Consider the following 13,788-nt stretch of genomic DNA (forward strand, 5'->3'; position numbering starts at 1 on the left):
GTTCTACACATTCATTATTACCATCAATCCAGTTTCATATAAAAAACCCTCAAAGAAATTCAGCGACTACACTATATGAGATTACATTTTCAGTGTTGACAGCTGAGCACTGTATTTCCCTACACGTTTGATGGAGGGGTCGGCCCTGTACAGTAAATTGAAACCCTGATTTCACTGCCCATAGCTGGAGGAATATTTTAGGAAGCTGAGGCAGACGCTGTCGAAGTCCTTTGGGATGCTGCAGCCTCAAAGAGCTGCTGGATTCTGTAATTGAATTCAATTACAGAGGGGAACCGAGGTGGGAAGAAATAGTACAGTATGTACAGTACAATCTGAGCTGTCTGTCATCTACTGTATGTTGCCCCTGTCAGTAGTCCTACAGGCTTTCTAAGCAACAGATTTGAAATCAGAAATTAACATTCAACAATCTTACATTTTCATTATCATTACTATTAATTACAATATTAAGCTTTTTATTTTCCCAGATAATGTATGTACCATAAAAACTATTGTAAATTATACTTACATGTTACACCAAAATTAGTAACACAGTTGGTCGTGTGTGACTTTGTGCCGTATTTTGTTCCGACCCGGAGCCAAAAAATACATAGTGCAAGAACAGGCGTATGGGGTGCAGAGTAGGAATGACAGAGACACCATCCACCCTGTTACAACTCAATGTAGCATCAAAAGGATTTTAAAGCTGTTATTTTAAGTTAGAAAAGTTTCATAATGATGCTTTAATTTACTTACCACTAATGACCTTCTGGTCATCTGATTATAATATTTATTAAGTGTTTCTATACTGTTTGCAGATGCTAAATAGTTAAAATAAAGTGCTACAAGAAAACATCTGTGGTCATTTTATAATTTAGTACAGACTGACTGCTAATATGCACACCATCAGCAGCACACATCATATTATGTCATGTACATAATATGATGGGAATCACAGTGCAGGTAGTTTAAATTTGACACTGGCATGAATGAATATGAAGGGATGAAAGAGGATTAGCGTCTTTGCTATTGATTAGCTGGCCGTGTAATAATTAAAGCAGGTTGAGCCGCAGGGCTACTGCAGTGTATATGTGCGAGTGTGTTATGAATGCCAAGGTCCCCAACTCGAGATCGTTCCACTCAGCACAATCACAGCCACCTCTCCTCCTGCCAGCACCACTACAGCGAAACCACTGCATGGTCACGCAAGACAGGGTTTATTTTGTGTGTGTGAGTGCGTGTGTGTGTGTGTGTGTGTGTGTTTGAGAGAGAATGAGAGTGAGAAACAGAGTGACCAAGTGAGCCAAGTAGGAATCTGTTTGGCCATTTTATTTTCCACTTTTTTAGGAACCGCACTAGAGCACCACCAACTCTTTCGTAGTCTTTCCAACAATCACTAACTCTGGTTTGGTCAAAATAAGACCTAACCGAGAGTTATATGCGAAAATGGGTGCAATGGCTGCAACGTTAGTTAATCCTTGGGGACTAATGCACCCGTCAAAGTGCATCCACTAAAAGTTCTAACAGTCTCTGTTAGTCTTTCCACTGTTCGAACAATCACCAACTCTGGTTTGGTTGAATTAAATCCTTAATTCACTTATGAAGATAATGAAGGTTTCAGTCTCTGTATTCAGCAGCTCATGGAGCCGACTGGCTATAGAAACAAACAACAGAGAGACTGTGAAAGCAACACAGGCAGAGGGAGTGGGACATCATGACTCTATCTCACATAATGTCTTGATTTGTGGGATTGACCCCTCTTAATTCAATGGAATAGAATCGCTGTGACAGCAACACTGTATGGATTTTCAATGCACTGCACCTCCTCTAATAAGTTTAAGGATCACCTCCTCCTCCTCCTTCTCCTTTCTGCCGCACACAGAGGCAGAGAGGGGGACACATCACATGCACATATTGTGCAACTGAATGAAGGCATCGGCCCAAGTCAAGCAATAGAATTCCTCCATTCTAACCTCTTACCGTTCCCAGTCTCTGTAATGCGTCTCTTCAGTCTGCTGGCTCTGATCAATGTCCTCTCTGTGGGCTCTGTCTCTGTGGACTCATCCCAGGACGTCTTCATTAGGAGTCTGCTGCCAGATCTCACAGTCCCAGACAATAAAGCCTGTTAAACCTCTGATCCATCAGTCTGATACCTTGGCTGTCAAACAGCTTGCATTTTACATTTAAGGCAGTTGGCTGACACTCTCATCCACGCCTGGAGTGAGGAAGGACGCTTCAAGATGGCTGCTGATGTGTTACATGTAACTGGTTTGTCGTCAGAGTCACTGGCTGCAGCCGAGGCTGAGGTGACCTCAATCTCAAGCGACACAGTGCCCCTGCGCAGCGTATGTTGCGTGACCAACCGTCTGGTGGTAGATGTCTGCCGGGGCTGGGGGAGGTCAGGGAGAGTCCCACCTCTGTACTGGACTGAGCAGAGACGGGGAGAGGGGAGAGAAGGTGAAGGAGAAATGAAGGAGAGGAGAGAGCAGCAGCCGAGATAAAGAGCAGGGTAGTGTGGATGATAGAGTTAGAGTTAGAACATGCACAGGCTGTACAGTATTTGACAATCTGAAATATGCATTTAGTCAGTGGTGAAAGTAACAAGTACTGTTCTTGAGTAAAATTTTTAGGTACTTGTACTTTTATTTCACCATATTTCAGAGAAAAATATTGTACATTTTACTCCACTACATTCATCTGACAGATATAATGACTAGTTGCTTTGCAGGATATCATTTTCTTTATATATATATATATGATGTTCCAGTTTGGTGTCAAATTTAACACATTCATTTAGATTAATAAAAAAAATGAAATGTTAAAAAACTAATTAATGTAATGATCTGTTATGGACACATTTTAGACCAATTAATAGGGTACATTTCAATAAAAAAAAGATACAATTTAAGATTAACACTTTTAATTATTTATATACAGTGCTTTACTGATGTGCCACAATAATGTTCAAATATCTTCATTTGGGGGCTTTTCCAAACAAATATTGATATATGTGATTGTTTGTGGTTAAATCAGCATATATTTTTGACACCCTCTAGACTTTTAAGGAGTTTGGTCTAGACCTGCTCTATTTGAAAAGTGTCCTGAGATAACTTCTGTTATGAATTGGCGCTATACAAATAAAATTGAATTGAAAATTGAATTGAATAGACACCCCATGAATATTTCTCTAGATCTGCCCTGTTTATAAAATCAAGCTGTCTCTTAAATAATGTTAATTGTGATTTTGATACAAACCACATTATGAATAAAGACTGCACTTCAGTGTAAATGTGCCATTCTTAGCTAAAAAGCTTTTCATCTGTGGTCCCTGGGCAGGTTATGACAAATGAGTCCCTCATGTCATCTATACAGTGCTTCAACAAGTGCTACAAAACAATAAAATACAATATAATACATATTTACATTAGATGAGTACATATATATATATATATATATATATATATATAAAGGATTGCTCTTTCTTAATTCATAGGTAGACTATTCCAGTAGTGGTTAACTCTGACCGAGAGCATTGTTTGATTTGTTGTTTTTGTTCAGGTCCGGTCGATGCCATTAGGAGCACTAGGAGGAGCCAGAGGAACGTGATTTTTCACAGATTATTTGTCTCATGTACTACTGTCAGGATATAGTGAAAGTTTCAGCAAATATAACAAAAAGTTATTTTTATTAAATTAAATTACCTACTGCTGCTTTAAATACTTTTAGCTGATTATACTGCATTTCTGTATAGTTGGATTCTGAATACAATACTTTTATTTGCAAAGGAGATTTTTTATATTGTTGTATTGGTACTTTTACTTCAGAAAATGATCTGAATACTTCTTCCATGTCTGAATTTACTAAACTGTCAAACAAAAATGTAATAGTTATTGCATTAATAAAAGGAAGGAAATATATTGAGGAGTTTAGCGAGGTAGTTTTGCGTCACCTGGTGTTAACTATCAGCAGAAATAAACAGGCAGATTTCTAGTTTGAGGCCTGTTTACCCTTCTACCTTTCCTTAAGCCATGACAAGCTCAGCTAATTATCTCCATTTCCCCTCTCCATTTACAATCCTATTGTGGAATAGCTGTTATCTGTCACCAAAATCAATGTAAAAGTAATAATACTTACCCCCAGTTTAGCAGTCAGGTTAGCATTAATACAGACAGCCTACACAAATACATACAGCATACAGTGTCTGCTCTGAGTAAGAGCTTTTTAATTACAAAGAACAGGGAGAAATCGTTGGCAATTTTTAGGGGGACAACCAACATCTCGTAATTGGAGTGATGGACTGTGGATGAGACGGTAGAGAGTGCATAGTGGGCCCTCTAGTGCTCGACATGGAGAAGTACCTGAACCTTCCCTCAACACATCAAAGTGAAAGATGACGAGACATCGAATGCATTTAGGACCGGGAAGAGAAGTCACCTTGTAAAGACGACTTTCTCTGCCTCTGAAAATATTGCGCTCTACTTTAATACTGTAAACATTATCACTCGGCTCTACTGTACCAACAGTGCACACTCGCTGCCCAATAAAGCAGATGAATGCCCGATTCAAATTGTGATATTCATCAGGCTTAAACAGGATTATTTGTGGAGCATTACATCACTCAACTGTGAGCAATGTCTCACTTTTACACAGCACATTATCCATGCCGTGTAATGCACATGAGTGCCTGCTTCTCATAAAGAAATATTGTAAAGGTTCCCCCGGCCTCCTCATCTCCTCTTTATACAGATAGAGCAACAACCTGAGTGGACTTCCAACTGTTACAATATGGCTGTAGCAGTAAAGAGAGCTATGTTTGATGCAGTAATTAATAAATAGTTCCACCTTAAAAATCACTGTGTCTCCCACGCTGTTGGACAGACAAAGGACGTCCCGGAGGGGCTGCGAGCCGAGCTGCTGCTAACGTTAGCTCAGCTTGTTTCTCTGATAACTTAAGATCCAGACGTCCGATGACTAAAATCCTTCATCCCATTCAAATCTAGAGTTAAAAGGCACCAAGATCTAAACAGTGGATGGTAACAATGTGGCTTCAGACTGGATAAACAGTCAATGTATGACAGCTTCTGGCAGACAACCACAACATTAATCCATGCACAAAGGGGATAGGACGCAATTGACAGGCGACCACTGAAACTTTAGAAATGAAAAACATTTGCATATTCAAAGACTCTGGAATATTTAATGATGACTTTTCAAGGATTTCAATGTGGAAATTATACTTTTTTGGTGGAAAAACATTATTGTTCCAAGCAGACTATTTGTATATATGTCTTAATACATGAGGGGATCTTTAAAATAGTGTCAAATGGAAATACTCAAGTAAGGACAAGTACCAAAGAACTGTACATAAGTCAACTACTTGAGTCAATGTACTGACTTACATTTTGGTGTGCATCTGTATTATTGTCTACAAGCAGGCCACTGCAGCCGCATGCTCCCCTGCTTCTTTGTCTAGCTTTTATCATCACTTCCAAGTCTCCGGCCCTACATCACCATCTCCTCTGTTGTTAGCCCAGTGTTGGGGTGGAAGTTGACAGATCTCCACGGCCCTTACTGCTGAGAACAGCCTTTCTCCACACGCATTGATTTCTCCGGCCTGTTCACCTCTCCCTCCCTCTCTCTCTCTCTGTCCAGGCCAGCTCAGCACACACTCCCCCACACTGAATCATCTGAATATCATAATACAGCCCATGATGAATGCTAACTAGACAGCACCTCCCGCTTTGATTAATGAAGATACCGCACTGGTTCACAACAGTAGACCTGGCGCCTCAGAGCTGAAACCGCAGATAACTATTCAGTGGGTATTAATCATGGTTAACCAGGCAGCAGTTTCTTACAGGACAAATGAAGTAGCTAACTGTGGACTTAGAGGTACAATGAGACCACCTACACATACACATTGGCACACACACACACACACACACACACACACACACACACACACACATACTGTATACCCACAAGCATTCACACAGCAATGAGAGTGCATTATGTGAAAGGTGAGCTTTTCAAGCTGGTTTAATTATGGTATGCTCAGGTCTCTGCACAAAACAGAAGCCTGTCCTCACACTGTTGGACAGTTACTAACTCAATTATTCCTTTGTGTTTTTCTCCTGACTTTGCAGCTCCATTCAAAATAAATCATCAATCTTTATTGCTTCTGTATTTTCATGGCTGCGCAGCTTTTTTTATTTTCTGAAAAAGAAATCTGATGACTTATACAGGTCTGTCATCAGTAACTAGCTGTATAAATAATTATTAACAGGAACCACATACTTCAAACAGGAAAGCTAAAAAACAATGATGTCCTCTCTGACAAATAACATATATTGGTGATATTTTTTATTAAAAAGATGTAAAAACAGACTCTAGGATGTGCAACATAAAACACAATATTTTTCAATAAATAATTAATGCATAGTTATGTTTCATGTTATAAGTTGAACAAAAATGAAAAAATAAAAACATTGTGGCATATGCGAAATTTTGGAGCGTTGCAGACGGTGGCACAGGAAACATGGAACAGGATTCCACTAAATGCCAGCAAATTCTTGAAGCAAACATCACAGCATCTGTAAAAAAGCTGAAGCTGAAGAGGAGTGTTTCCACAACAGGATAACGATCCTTAACATACCTCCAAATCCAGTATGGACTACCTCCAGAGACCAAAAGACATTATTTTTTCAAGGGGTGCCCACTTTTGGATACAACTGTAACTGTGGGGACAGGGGAAAAGTGTGTATATGTTTTCTCCATGCCAAATATGTGATCTCTGTGTTCACGAAAAATCCACAAAACCTGATTGAGTAACTCTGAGAACTCTCAGAAAATATGCGAAAGTGTAAAGGAATGATTACAAATATTTGTACAGCATTTTAGTCAGCAACAACACAGTGTGAATGCCCAGTCACCTGATGTTATTGTCTTTATTTGGTGTTACAGTGATATTTTTTATTCAGAATAAGGGCTGCAGCAGCAACTGTTGTACTATTAATAATTACAATAATCTGACAATATATACGTATTAATTTCGTCCAGAGGGGCACTAAAGCAAAAGATGGGAAAGGTGCAGCGACATGAATAAAAAAAAAACTGTAAGCACATTTGTTTGGGGACAGGTCAGATTTGAACCCTGTGCCGCTGCAGCAAGGACTCAGCCTCAGTTCATGGGTCACCAGGTCTACCCACTGAGCTATCCGGGTGCCCTGTGAATAACAATATTTAAGAAAATCTGCTATGAAATAGGCTTTAATTGGCCGCAGCGATCCCACAAAAGCCCGCAAAATCCTGGAGGGACTAATTCGAGAAGATAGAGCCAGCAAATAATAGGGGTTTATAAAAGATAGACTTTACTGACTGGGGAAGTTCACTTGTTAAATAAAATATAATATATTAAATAGATATAATAGAATAAATACAAAGAACAAGAGTTATATGTACACTATATACACATTATATATATACAGATGTGGTTGATAGGGATAAATATAATTGCACAGGACAAACCCACTCACAGGGCACCCATCTTGGTAAAAATATTGTCTGATACTATTCTATCAGATAGTAAACATTTCCTGCACTGTGTATGGCTGTACTTCCACTGTGAGCAGCTCAGCAGGTGCACAGAGTTGACTGACTCCTCTGGTCCTGCTCTGGCTGAAGGTTAAGCAGATGCTGCAACCTGCTGCCCCCTGGCTGCTGACTGCTGAACTGTGCCAGGCCCACAGTGGGAGACACACCCCTACAATCAAGTCTACAGAACTGGACAGCGGGTGTGGGTGGGCACTGCTGCTCTTAGAACTGATCAAAAGCACATTCTGAAGTTTGTTCCCTGTTGGGATTTTAAACACATACAAATGAAAGCAACACATTAAAATCAATATTATTAATTAAATATAGCTATATTTGGTAATTTAAATTAAATAAGGGCCTTCCATCTGAGAAAACAATGAAAGCAATACAGGGCGGTTGTGGCTCAGAAGTAGAGCGGGTCATCCACTAATCGGAAGGTTGTTGGTTCCCTCGCTCCTCCGGCTGCATGTCGAAGTATCCTTGAACAAGATACTGAGACCCAAATTGCACCCGATGTGTGCATCGGTGTGTGAATGTGAATTAATTAATTAATTTCTGTTTGATGGGCTTTGCCATCACTGTGTAAATGTGTGTAAAAGGGCGAATGTGACACGCAGTGTAAAAGCGCTTTGAGTGTTCGGAAGACTGGGAACTGGGCAAGGGGGATCAATCTGGAAACAAGATCAAATTAAATCTTGGAAAGATTAATAGGCTAAATATTAAAAACTCATGCTCTCTAAATCACCCCCAAAAATGGGTGTTTGAATCGGAATTCTATATTAGAATATCAATATTATTATTGGTCCCAAAATAGTGACATGAACATGAGAATATTGAAATTAAGGTGTCAGAAAAACTACGTCATAAACCATATACTGGAAACAAATGTAGCAAGACAAACAAGTATATATGTTTAGCAGCCATATTATTCTTTGACACATTAAATACTAGTGAAATCAAACCAAAGACCAAACACCACCCTCATACAGCGCACATGGTAACAAAATGTGGATAACACCACCCTCCAGTGGTGACAGAGAGGAATTAATATACCTCATACAGGCAACAAATAAAACCACTAAAACTCACAGACTCACCAAGTCATAACATTTAAAATGAGATGGCAAATACGGAAAGCATTGATTCAAATTTATAAAACAAAAAATATTTCATTTCATATTTCATGTGTTATCTGCACTGCTGAGTGAGAGCAGCTGTATCCTAAATGTACCTCATTTCCATCGTCTTTCTTTTGCTTCTGAGCCTGTTTTGCTTGTTTTCTCCACTCGAAGAGCAACCCTGATGGGAACTTTATCTGCCATGGCTGCATCCAAGAGGGCACGTTTGCTGCTTCTTTTCAAACCCCATGCCCCCGCCTCTGAGTTCACCACTGAAGTCAAATATTGTACATGAGAAGCAGAAGTCATGGCTGCTTTGTTGCTTTGTTTCTTCGTTGAAAACATACATATTATTATTATATTCCATTTCCACCAACAGAGCCTCCTAAAGAATTACACAAATAATGCAATGTTTCCAAAAGATTTCAGTTTACGTAGACATTTATTCTATAAATATTCATATATAACTCCTTTAGATAGATAGATTTATAATTGATTGATGATCCTACAGTATGAGGCCAAGAGCTACACTACAGAGATAATTATGTCACACTCCAGTGGTGAAAGATTGAAAGTGCTGCCATCTATAGTTGCAAGTGTAAAGTGTAAAAACTATATTTTATTAGTTTTCAGCATCAGTTCCTATTCCAAAACATACAATGAATAAGAGGACATAATAGTGCCTTGACAGACAAAGAAAAATGTTAGCTAGGATACACAAAATATGATTAAATATAAAGATAATGAAAACCAAATATAATTAAAAATGCAAGCAGTGATGATCGGGCCCTCGCACTCCGCACGCAGAGTGTGCTGCCGTCGGGTCATGCACAAGTATATCATGGCAACACCAAGCTACGAAAATTTCACAGAAATCACATCACAATCGCCACACAAGGCTTACTTCCTATTGCCAGTAGTTGACACTATGACAGTGACTGAATATTAGCACTTAGATGCGTTTAGGCCAGGGCTCTTAACAAACTTGTGAAGTTTGGGTCCAAACGGAGAATCTGTACTACAGTTAGGGTTAGCAGTAGGGGTAGGGTTAGGGTTTCCATTGTCATGTAAAGGCTGATTTTTGAAGGCTCGCCACGGACACACCGTTTGACCAAATGTACAGATTGAAAATGTGATCAAATGTTTAAACAAAAGGTGATATTCACCACATCGCTATGGCAACACAGTTCAATAAAAATTCACAAGATTCATAAGATGTCACTGTCAACATTCTAAGGGTCTTCTGACCAAATTTCAGCTGGATGTGGTCAATCTGCTGGGAGAAATACATAAAAGTGTAAAAATTAAATTTCTGGTTACCACTAGGTGGCGCAACCACTTTTACTGAATGTTATCACATAGATGTGTTCAGGGCAGGACTCGCCCCACCGCGGATACGCCCTTCAACGACAACTCACCACATTCATCACTTATCATCAACAATATGTTTAGCATTTTCTGACCAAATTTCAGCTGGATCTGATCAACCTGCTAGGAGTAGAGCATGAAAGTATAAAACATGATATTTCCTGTTGCCAGTAGGGGGCGCTGCCACTATACCTGAATATTATCACATAGACTGCTAAAGATACGACAACTTCCTCATGGTTAGTCGTCAAAATTGAACGCCATGCCACCTCCAGGCCGTTTGACGCACAGTCACAAATAGCACAACTTTTAATCATGAATTTCTTGAAATTGCTGGGTCCACATGTGAAGTCAATCCGATCACTTCCATTGGAGGAGTTTGTTAAAATACAACGCTAAAAATGACCGCTAAATACAAAATGGTCGACTTCCTGTCGGGTTTAGGGTATAGCTCAAAGAATCTTTTTTGCTTGTCTGTTCCTGATACACATGCGTACCAATTTTCGTATATGTCCGTCATTCGTGTCTGGGGGCTGATTTAGGGGGGTGTGGCTAAGCTATTTGGCGCAGCCCGTGCACAGGTACAAAAGAATACGTACATTTTTGCCAAGTTTGAATTTTATGCAAATTTTCGTGAGCTTTCAAACATGTTCAGGCCTCCAGAAATGCGATTGAAGGGGCAGAAAAATAATAACGGAAAATTCCTACAGATACAACAGGTCCTTGGACTGGTCAGTGCTTGGGCCCTAATGTAAAGGCAAGTCTATAAAATGGGATTTAAGATTAAAAAGAAGTCACTGATATAACATTAACCCTCATTAATAAATATAGCATTTCTTAATAAGTGAAACTACAATGTATATTTTGTGGGAAATATTAAGCTAGACATAAAAGACATAAAAGTCCTTCATAAGTATATCACCAGACTTTCTTTTGGCATATTCTTACATGGAGGAAATAAGGGCTTCTTTTTTTTTCTTACTACTTCATACATTACTATAGAAAAAAATACGATATGCTAAAGCCTGCGCAGTTAACCTGTTAAATCCATTAGCAAGTTGTTTTACACCATAAAAAGATGCATTTCTTTCTTCGAGCGCTGTACCCCAAAACTACATGGAACTCCAGTGCAGTTTAATGACATTCTTTTTTTATTTATGTTTTCTTTGTGTTTGCTGATAATTCCCCATATTGAACCAGTTTGACATTCCCAATTCCCTCAGCAGTGCAGTCCCTGTCAATGCACTCCGGCCTGGGGAAGTGGCTGTTACCACCTCAGCTGTAAGATTCATGGTAAAAAGAGACGCAACAATTAATAATTAACCCGGTGTTAAACAAAGAGAGAAAACAGGGCGCACGGTTAGCTCAATCGATAGAGCTGGCCACCCATATCCAGCGGCCCGGGTTCGAATCCAACCTGCGGCCCTTGCTGTATATCATCCCCTCTCTCTCTGGCCCCTTTCCTGTCTATCTCTGGCCGTCTCTCTATCAAATAAAGGCCAAAAAAATACTTACAAAATAGAATTACGTGTACTAACAAAACTATTAATTTAAACATTTATCGTAAATGTGGAGCTCAAAATTAACATAAAACAACTTCCTTAAAAATAGGAAGTGACAACCATTTTAACAAAAAAATTATGAACTAAACAAACCAACCACTGGTCCAACAAATAAATATGAATGCAGCTCTCCCTCCACTGAGGGAGTAATAAAAAATAGCACACGTGCGCACACTCACAAACGACGTACAGCACCGCTATCTAGCGGTTTGGCCCACTGGCCTCTTCTGCTTCTGCTGTCTCTCTTTTAAAGCAATCAGAATGATTTCCAAACCACTGCAGGTGCGCCTGACCAGTCGGAGGGGAGGGCGGTACCTGGAACAGGACACAGGACAGCGCAGAGGCAAAACACAAGACAGCCATAACCAAGCTTTAGTCGTTACAATGGTTAGGAGTGTTCTCTGCTGATTGGGTGGGCACTTCAGTGTGGTTTCAGAGAAGCAAAGAAGATATATTTAAAAAAGTTAATATAATGTATAAAACAACAGTCTACGAGATTCTTTCAGTTAAAATCTATAATATTTTGACTGCCAGCAAAATGTAAAACATTTGGGCTGTATCTGAGTCAGATGAGTACTGGTTTTGCAACCTGAGTAAGCAGTACATCTTTTCTGGTGTTATGTTGTTTCTGCTTTTTGGAAGAAGGATGTGTAATGCAATGAGGTTTGCGTTCAATCATATTTTTTCCCTGTGGAATTAGGTGATGTTTCAAAGACATATAGTTATATAAAGAACCTGATTATATTGTTAGGGAAAAGATGAACCTTTAAAGCTGCAGTAGGTTACTTTTATAAAAATAACTTTTAGTCATATTTGCTGAAACTTTCACTATATCCTGACAGTAGTACATGTGACAGATAATCTGTGACAAAATTAGGTTCCTCTGGCTCCTCCTAGTGTTTCTAATGGCATTTGCAAGAATCCACTGGCCCTGAATGAAAACAACCAATCAGAGCCGAGAAAGATATAAAGATGCTTTGGGTTGGTGGCTGAGACTCAACAATCAACTATCTTTCTTGTCTCTGACTGGTTGTTTTTGCGCCTTTGTCTCTGTCTCTCTCTCTCTCGCTCTCTCTCACCCCAACTGGTCGAGACAGACGACCACCCACCTAGAGCCGAAGGATCTGTCCTAGGTTTTATTTTTACGTATTTGTTATTACTATTTATTTATTTTCTTGTATGTGTTATTATTATTTCCTTCTTTTCAGATTCAGAACTTTCCATTCGCATCTATATTTGAGCCCTGGCAAACAAAATTGGAAACTATGGTAGCTGTCACAAAAGGCCCTATCTAGAGCCAGTGTTTGGTTTGTCTCTTCTGGGCTACTGTAGAAACAGATGGTTCAACATGGCGAAGTCCGCCAGAAGAAGGCCTCATTCTAATGTAACAAAAACACAAGGATTCTTATTTTCAGGTAATTATAAACTAATGAAAACATACCTATGAATATTATATTCCATTTCTGCCAATAAATTCTCCTAAATGTTACACACTGGACTTTTAATTAAAAAGTCATAAAAAATATCAAGTGCAGTATATCCATTTCTTTATTTTTCATTATCTTAAGAAATGTTGGTACTAGTCTGCAAGTAAGATATTGTATTTCTCTTTATTATTATTTGCTAATCTACTTAATATTTACTACTTTAATATTTTGTTGCTTATTTAGGTTGTTTGATAGGATGATATATGTTGTGGGTCTTTATTTCAGTTTGTGTGGGTTTGATGTTGTATTTTGGTTTGGTGTGATTTTTTCTTATTTTGTTTATTGTCTCATTAGTTATGTCATGCACAAAAGTAATTCAGTGGACATATTACCACCATCAAAATAAACATTCTAATTAACTGATTAAGAGGAACCTTTTAAGTTGCAAACTTTATTTGAATGAGTTGACATAAATTATAATAATATCAGATAATATTCAGGTGGTGTTGGTGTTTAATCAATTTTTCACACTGTAGGCCTACATACAACTGATGTCATCATACTGTATTTCATGCAGAAAAATGGGCTACTGAATTAAAACACAGATTCAATACTCATTTTCTAAATGCAAAACAAATATTCCACTATGGTTGTTTTATCTGATGTGACTTTCCCTGTGACTGACAGTAAATACTACAGGTTGCATGGGTGGTGACACATATT

This window comes from Dicentrarchus labrax, unplaced genomic scaffold (assembly GCF_905237075.1).
Source record: "Dicentrarchus labrax unplaced genomic scaffold, dlabrax2021, whole genome shotgun sequence".
NCBI classification, from domain to species: Eukaryota; Metazoa; Chordata; class Actinopteri; family Moronidae; genus Dicentrarchus; species Dicentrarchus labrax.